General features: G+C 43.0%; 1 long non-coding RNA gene across 1 annotated transcript; it reads right to left on the reverse strand.

Moving 5' to 3' along the window:
• Window positions 1-4,267: 4,267 nt before the first annotated feature.
• On the reverse strand, window positions 4,268-5,016 carry LOC124278369. The gene is made up of 2 exons (XR_006899073.1): window positions 4,663-5,016; window positions 4,268-4,346 (listed from the first exon to the last, which is right to left on the reverse strand). It is a non-coding gene; the product is annotated as an uncharacterized LOC124278369 (long non-coding RNA).
• Window positions 5,017-8,815: the final 3,799 nt, after the last annotated feature.

An 8,815-nucleotide genomic window follows, 5' to 3' on the forward strand; every position in this document is an offset into this window, starting at 1 on the left:
TTTCCGTTTTTAATCGTAGAATATGTGTAATTTTAATGTATGGCTAGATGTATCTAAATTGCTGACAGCTGAAGGGATGGTGCAAATCCAGCTAGGACCCATGTAGTAAGCAATATGTACTGTAAGTCCCCATGGTCCCTAGCATGGTGATCTACCTTCAGTTGTTGGCGATCTAGAGCCTGTTTTTATTTTGTATTGTCATTTATAGGTAAAATATTTTTGATTTAATTACTAGTCTTAAATTTAATCTGGTTATTTTACTGTCCTTCGTTGACAGGTGTTTTATAAAGTAATTGTGTTTATTGTTAATTTATAATTTATAATAAGTCACAATATGGCTGCCATATTGCCGATTTGACTATACATTTTAACTCACTCACTTGGGTGATAACCAAACCAACGGGCACGCATTGGTGCCGACAGACCAACAAACAGGAGGCACACATGTGAAAGGCAACAACAAATTATGGCTCTTTAGACCATCAAACTGACCAGTGGTTGAGCCGCTATAACTGGTGGTTCCTTATTTCAAAGCCCTTGTTCCCTATAACGTTATGCCACTTACCTGAGCTTGTTGAAGATGAGATGACAAGTTCCGTAGATTCTGGTACTTATATAAGCCTGGTCTTCTGACGCCACCTGTTGTGGAAGATTTATTTCCCCAGAAACATCCGGCACAGTCTGGCCCCATTCTGCGTCGTTCCTGGTACACCATGTGTAGATGTACATCCGTCAGCGTGGTGATTCGCTGATTTATGTGTGCTGGAATGGACATGGTCTTATCTTGCCATCCGTTTAACCAAGATTACACACATTCGTTTTGATAAAGTAGGCAGGGGTTGAAACTATATTCTACAAATTCCACAAAACTGTCTCCACACAGATTTCAAAAAATCATAATCTGGATCTCGTTCCACAAAGCGATACTATCGTTACGACTACATTAAGTATGGGAGTTACGATCACCTTAACGCTACGATCATTGCAAGTCTATGTTTGAGTATAGGAGGTACGATCATTTTCAGTTATATCACAGCATTGTTTTATGTTTTATTCCTATCTCTGTAAACAGGGTTGTTCAATCACACATATATACACACCAATTTTGCATGACAAATAAGTTAATGCACAAAAAGAGAATTTAACACCATTTCGACACCTTATGAAACAATCAATTCGAGATTTCCTTAGAATGTGCGATATTTGGATGCGCGATATGCGCAGTCAGTCTTTGAAATAAAACACCCTCCTGGGCACATGTACATCTCACACCTAGCCCAGTGTGATCAATGGACTGTATATATGGAAAGCAAAATACACTTGAAAGTCGTGGCTGTTTAACTCCAATACACAAGACCAGCGGATGGGACACAACGACTTTTCGGCGCAAATTGTGGCAGGCTCTTTGCGGAAATTACGTAACTGAACGCGGAGATACACTTAACGTCATCGTTCCGCTCCGTGACCTCGTCTTTGCGAGCTACACTGGAAATACTCAACCGAATGATGAAATTGGAAATGAGGAGGAAGAAACCAGCTAAATCAACATGTGGATGACAACACAATAACTTGACAATCTCTCATGAACTCGTATGGCAATGCAATATCTGTTGAGACCATGATAATTTCAACAACGGAGAGAGTTACATGGATATACAACTTCTTTATTATGATGTAAGCGGCGTTCGGAGGTGTACCCCAGCAGGCAGCAGTGGGTTACCTGGGATAAGAGGACACACATGAATGAGCGTGCAGGGCAGGTTATTCCGTGTGTAATATGGTCCAAAGGTATTTTGGCTGCCCATAAAATTGACGCTGTGACTTCATTCATTCATTTATTTCAACATACATATTATCATCATCAATCTCATAAACATTATTTTGAAATACAACCATTAGGCAGTATTAGCACTACCATCAGGATAAAACATACATTGTTACAAAATATCCCATTATACACAATATCACAAGCATACATCATTATTCATGGTCCCACAAGGTGAGACACACCGTAAGCAAGTGGAGTCTCGACACCATCTTGCAGCAGTCTATCCTCGCGGTCTAGCCGTTCTTCAAGCTGGCGATATTTATTCTTCTTAGGTCTCACACAACCGCCACCCTGCAACTGCATCAATGTTATTTCTGTGTAGTTCTGTTGTGACCTTATCAGATTGATATGTCAACGAGATAAGTGATGTGTTCAGTTTAAACATAACATCAATCATTGATTTAATCACTTACTCGTATTAGTGTCAGTTCAGGTGAACTGTGTTCACGAGCTGAGCGCAGTGGTGAGGTGAACTGTGTTCACCAGCTCAGGGGTAACTAAAAAAGTGTTGTTTGAAGAGATAAGAATGGTTCAGTGAGCTGAAACCTTTAAACAATATCTGCTGGCAAACTGGGACACCCCGTTTCGGCGTAGCTGCTAAAACCGTTATCATGCAGTGAGTGAGTGAGTTTTACGCCGCACTCAGCAATATTCCAGCTGTATGGCGGCGTCATCACGCAAGTGATGTCTACTGGAAATAGTCCCGTAAGTTAGACCTTTGGGTCGAGGTAACAATCCTTGGATGTTTGATGTTGTGACGACGGTGTTGTTTTAAGGGAATAGGACACTAGCTTTCCACCAAATGTAAAATGTGTTAACTCAGTTCACTCAGGAAACGAAATAAAACACGTGTACCAGAATGTGAGTGAATTTGCCAGTTATGGCAAATGCACAATTAGACTTCAAAGTTTTCTCTACATTTCGTGGTGGAAGATACCTTTGTGTAAATGGTTATATGTTCATAGTGAAAAGAAGAAAAGGGGAGAATGGATCTCGTGAAAATGCATGCAGAAAGACTGCATACAGATCAACACTCTCAACTGTCTTACGACATAGTTTCTAAAATACCAAGAGACCACAACCACGGACCTGTACATAACGAAGTCAATCTTTTCGGCTGTAGCCAAAATATTGACAATTATTAAAAAGTTAAAAGGTAAAAGCAAACTCAATCTTGAATATATTGTGTATTCCTCATTGCCTAATGTAAAGACTACATATTATTATTATTATGGATATTTTAATGTATAGTTTAAACTTGTTTTCTTCAAAGTTATCATGACGGGATTGGCAAACAAGCATAAATATGTATGTCAATGCTGCTCCATAACACTATCCACAAGGGCAATATTGAAAAAATAATGCATGCATCTTACTGTCTGGTGTCCTCCGATCAGTTAGACGTCCCATTTGTAAGACACGTTAAATCAACAAAGTTATGGTTGGATGCACTCACGTTCACTGCACTGTTACCTTTATTGGGTAATGGATTGATCCAAAGTTATGTGCATAAGAGCATATTAAGCGATATAATTAATAGGGCCGTAATGATGCATTAAAATATCGATGAATTGCAATGATTCTGAAAGCAATTAATCGATGGTAGAAATGAAAAATATGGATGCATCGATAGTATGTTTGACTATGCAAACTTGCAGCTTCATTGAGTTTATGGTTTAACTGTTTACTCGATCTTGGTTACAAGTTTCTTGTCAGTTATTGATAGGGGAGTAGAGGAAGCCCAACAGCCAGTCGTATCCAACTCTGTACCTCTGGGAGTAACTCAATTAGTTACATGGGAAATCTATAATCCTGTTTTGATCAAAGTGAACATTATTATGAACACAAAGTGGGAGAAGTCATGCTCCTGATTTGATCAAAGTGAACATTATGAACACAAACTGTGTGAAGCCGAAGTCAATAAACATTAGTATTCTGAGCAAGGTATTTCTGCATAAAAGTATGCTTGTCGTCAAGGGCGACTAACTGGATCGGGTGGTCAGTGTTGCTGACTTGGTTGAGACATGCCATCGTATTCCAATTGCTTGGATCGATGCTCATGCTTTGATCACTAAATTGTCTGTTTCAGACTCGATTATTTTAAAGTAGCGTGAATATTGCTGATTGCGACGTTAAGCAATAAACCAAGCAAACTGCTGTGAAGAAGCTCAGAGGTTATTATTCAAAGTTTCTATGTGTATTTTAGAAATATATTTGTTTTACAACACAGTAGGGGTCAGTATTCATGTGTCGGATCAAACATGTATTTTATAGGTGATTCAGTATAGCTAAACGCTACTGAACTAATGATGAATCTCGGCCACTTGAGTCAGGACCGGACAGAAGCCTGGTGCTAATGTTGGTGTTTGTTGTTGTAGTACGTCACGTGACTGATTGTGTTGATGTTATAACAGATATATACAACAGATGAGACACTGGTTAAAAGTGGCATAAACATGTTTATTAGAAATATATCTCTGTGTTCTGTGACTGTGTTCCACTCCCAGCTCCGGGAAACCTGGAAATACAACATAGACACGGATACAGATTCAGCATGATATGACGTCTATCTCATGTAAGCAGGCTTTATCACCCATTCGTCTGAGGTGTTGCACTGTGCTGTGCAAGTCTGTGTCCTTCACCTTGGACACGATTGGCTGTTAGAAGGTAAACCTTTCAAAACTTGCGCTGTTGCACTCACACCCTAAATATATCCGTTTCACCTATACATCGTGACTAAAAATTGCCACGAGAATATATAAACCAATATTTGACAGGAAACTTGATTGACTGGAAACGTACAGTCGCGTGTGTTTGCAGAATTACTAACTTACTCTAAGCTTGAGTTCATCACTTGCCAACCACAGCCCCGACTGCCTTGTTTGTCAAAGCCGTCACTACCGCCCCCTCCACATTGTGTCCGACCTGGTGTGCTGCGTTCTCCACCTCGTGTTTGAGATCACTCCAGAAGCCCCGTTTATCAGCGGAGTTCTCTCTGCCCAGTGCCCCGACTGCAGCGTTTGTCAAATCCGTCACTGCCGCCCCTGCACATTGTGTCCGACCTGGTGTGCTGCGTTCTCCACCTCGTGTTTGAGATCACTCCAGAAGCCCCGTTTATCAGCGGAGAGTTCTCTCTTGCCCAGTGCCCCGACTGCAGCGTTTGTCAAATCCGTCACTGCCGCCCCTGCACATTCCTCTAATGACAAGGATAGTCACCTCTAACGACAAGGATTGTCGCCTCTAACGACAAGGATAGTCGGCTCGAACGGGAAACTTAGTCGCCTCTGACGACGAACATAGTCACCTCTAACGACAAGCATACTCACCTCTAACGACGAGCATAGTCGACTCTAACAACGAGCATACTCACCTCTAACGACGAGCATATACGACTCTAGCGACAAGCATTGTCGACTCTGACGACGAGCACAGTCACCTCTAACGACAAACATACTCACCTCTAACAACGAGCACAGTCGCCTCTAACGACAAGCATAGTCAACTATAACGACGAGCATAGTCACTTCTAACGACAAGCATAGTCACCTCTAACAACGAGCATACTCACCTCTAACGACGAGCATACTCACCTCTAACGACGAGCATACTCACCTCTATCGACGAGCATACTCACCTCTAACGACGAGCATACTCACCTCTATCGACGAGCATACTCACCTCTAACGACGAGCATACTCACCTCTAACGACGAGCATACTCGACTCTAAAGACGAGCACAGTCAACTATAACGACAAGCATTGTCACCTATAACGACAAGCATAGTCACCTATAACGACATACTCGACTCTCTATCGACAATCATAGTCGCCTATAACGACAAGCATAGTCACCTATAACGACAAGCATAGTCACCTATAACGACAAGTATAGTCAACTATAACGACGACCATACTCACCTCTAACGACAAACATAGTCCCATCTAACAAAAGGATAGTCGCCTCTAACGACAAGCATAATAGCCTCTAACGACATGCATAGTCGCCCTCACGACAAGCATAGTCGCCTCTAATGAGAAGCATAGTCGCCTCTAACGACAAGCATAGTCGCCTCTAACGAGAAGCATAGTTGCCTCTAACGACAAGCATAGTCGCCTCTAACGACAAGCATAGTCGCCTCTAACGAGAAGCATAGTCGCCTCTCACGACAAGCATAGTCGGCTCTAACGACAAGCATAGTCGCCAATAACGACAAGCATAGTCGCCTCTAACGACAAGCATAGTCGCCAATAATGACAACCATAGTCGCCGCTAACGACAAGCATGGTCGCCTCTAACAACAAGCAAAGTTGCCGCTAACGACAAGCATAGTCGTCTCTAACGACAAGCGTAATCTCCTCTAACAACAAGCATAGTCGTCTCTTACGACAAGCATAGTCGCCTCTAACGAGAAGCATAGTCAACTCTAACGAAAGCATAGTCACCTCTAACGACAAGCACAGTCGCCTCTAACGACAAGCACAGTCGCCTCTAACGACAAGGATAGTCGCCGCTAACGAGAAACTTAGTCGTCTCTAACGACACGCGTAGTCACCTCTAACGACAAGCATGTTCGCCTCTAACGACATGCATAGTCGCCTCTAACCAGAGTGGTTTCTGAAGATTATCCCGGATCTTCAGGGGTCGACATACCCTCATTTGTAGAGGTTGTACACCGGTTTGAAATATGCATAATTGTTTGTTGTTCATCTCCGTAATCGGCTTCAGCTGAACAACAGTGGTCTGTAAAACGTCACGTCTGGACCAGACAAACCAGTGATCGATATTATGAGCAAGGTACCGCACCACTCCACAAGAAACCACACTTTGCTACTTGAGTTAATGGTGACTATAAGGATCCTATAGGTTTGGTGGATTTGTTTCATAGCGGTTATGATTCCCCGTCGGCGTTAAACGTTGTTCATTATATCAATCACTAGATTGGCTGACACAGGCTCGCACATATACAGCCCGACGCCATGTAAATGTTTGTTGTTTTGTTTAAAGCCGAACTCAGGAATATCCCAGATAAATGGCGGCGGTCTGTAAATAATCGAGTCTGGACCAGAGAAACCAGAGATCAATATCATGAGCATCGATTGAAGCAATTAGGATGCGATGGCATGTGCTGTGTATTGCTGTGGAGTGCTTGAAGAATGTCAGCGAGCCTGACCACCCGATCGCCTCTTGCGACAAGCATGGGTTGCTGAAGATCAATTCTAACCCAGGTCTTCATGGGTCATCATGTAAATGTAGCTGGAACAAAAACAGGAGGCCTAAGAACGATATCTTGAACTGCCATTAGAGTTGTTTCTGTAAAATCCCCAGGTAACAAACATCACATTACATGTTGGAAGGTATTTCACTGACTAGAGCTATCTACCCCAATTACAGGGAACCCATGGGTTCATGTACCCTCCATGTTTGTTTATGTCCCCTGAGCCCGAAGCCCATAGGATTCCAGGACGGAGCTTCTTCCGAGATTAACATGTCAACAGGTGCTCATTCTGTAGCTCCTGACACTACGTCCTCCTTGTAGGCCTGAACGAGCAATCTGACAAGGCGTAATAGGGGCGTTTGTGACTGGACTTTTCTGAGACTTTTCTTATCAAAGTCAAAGTCAAGTCGGGTTGAATATATAATGAATGGGGTGTTATACGAATATCATGTTCACTTGGGAGCCCTAAGGGGCGGTGGGGTAGCTTAGTGGTTAGAGCGTTCGCTCGTCACGCCGAAGACCCTGCTTCGATTCCCCACATGGGTACAATGCGTAAAGCCCATTTCTGGTGTCTCCCCGCCGTGAAAATCCGGGAATATTGCTAAAAGCGGCGTAAAACCATACTCACTCACTCACTCACTTGAGAGCCCACGCTTTTCATTTCCGAAGGAACAGAACATGACACAGAGTGCACATAGTCGATATACGCCGTCGTAGATACTCTAATACCTATAACGGGTATCAAGATATACAAAGAAGGCATTATACGCAAACCGGTTCGAGCAAGAGTTAGTCAGTGAGTGAGTTTAGTTTTACGCCGCACTCAGCAAAATTCCAGCTTTATGGCGGCGGTCTGTAAATAATCGAGTCTGGACCAGACAATCCAGTGATCAACAGCATGAGCATCGATCTGCGCAATTGGGAACCGATGACATGTTTCAACCAAGTCAGCGAGCCTGACCACCCGATCCCGAGTCGCCTCTTACGACAAGCATGGGTTACTGAAGATCAATATTCTAACCCGGACCTTCACGGGTCTGACGCAGAGTGCACAACAACATGGGTAAATGTGCACCCTTCACAATCACATCCTCTTTTAATGATCTGATGACGAACTACAGGTGAGTGAGTATGGTTTACGCCGCTTTTAGCAATATTCCAGCAATATCACGGCGGGGACACCAGAAATGGGCTTCACACATTGTGCCAATGTGGGATTCGAATCCGGGTCTTCGGCGTGACGAGCGAACGCTTTAACCACTAGGCTACCCCACTGCCCCGATGAGGAACTACAAGAGTGGCCGCTAAAATACGGTGTGTAGAGTTGTCGCCCTTAATTGTAAGGGATTTGCTGACCGTAGGGTCGATTTCCAGGTTCTAATTATCTTCATGTCGGCATTATAGATGTGCATGTGGTTTGTAAGGGTTATCTTGTGAGATTGTAGTACACTGTGTGAAACAGATTCTCTGTTTATATTTTAAAGGGTCACTGGTCGCCCAGTTGGATATAGCAAGACAACTAGAGTTGTGTCCGTGTTGACTTGTGTCTCAGGCGTGTTCTTGCAAACCATAAACAATGTAATGTGTGTGTGTGTGTGTGTGTGTGTGTGTGTGTGTGTTTGTTGTCGTGTGTGTGTTGATTTTAAGGGTTTATCTTTCTTTCTTTCTTTCTTCGTGTGTGTGTTGATTTTAAGGGTTTATCTTTCTTTCTTTCTTTCTTGTGTGTGTGTGTGTGTGCGTGCCTGCTTGAAAACATTCCAATGACACAAAC

The sequence above is a fragment of the Haliotis rubra genome, unplaced genomic scaffold, assembly GCF_003918875.1.
Source record: "Haliotis rubra isolate DU_JTF1 unplaced genomic scaffold, ASM391887v1 Scf2359, whole genome shotgun sequence".
Classification (NCBI taxonomy): Eukaryota; Metazoa; Mollusca; class Gastropoda; order Lepetellida; family Haliotidae; genus Haliotis; species Haliotis rubra.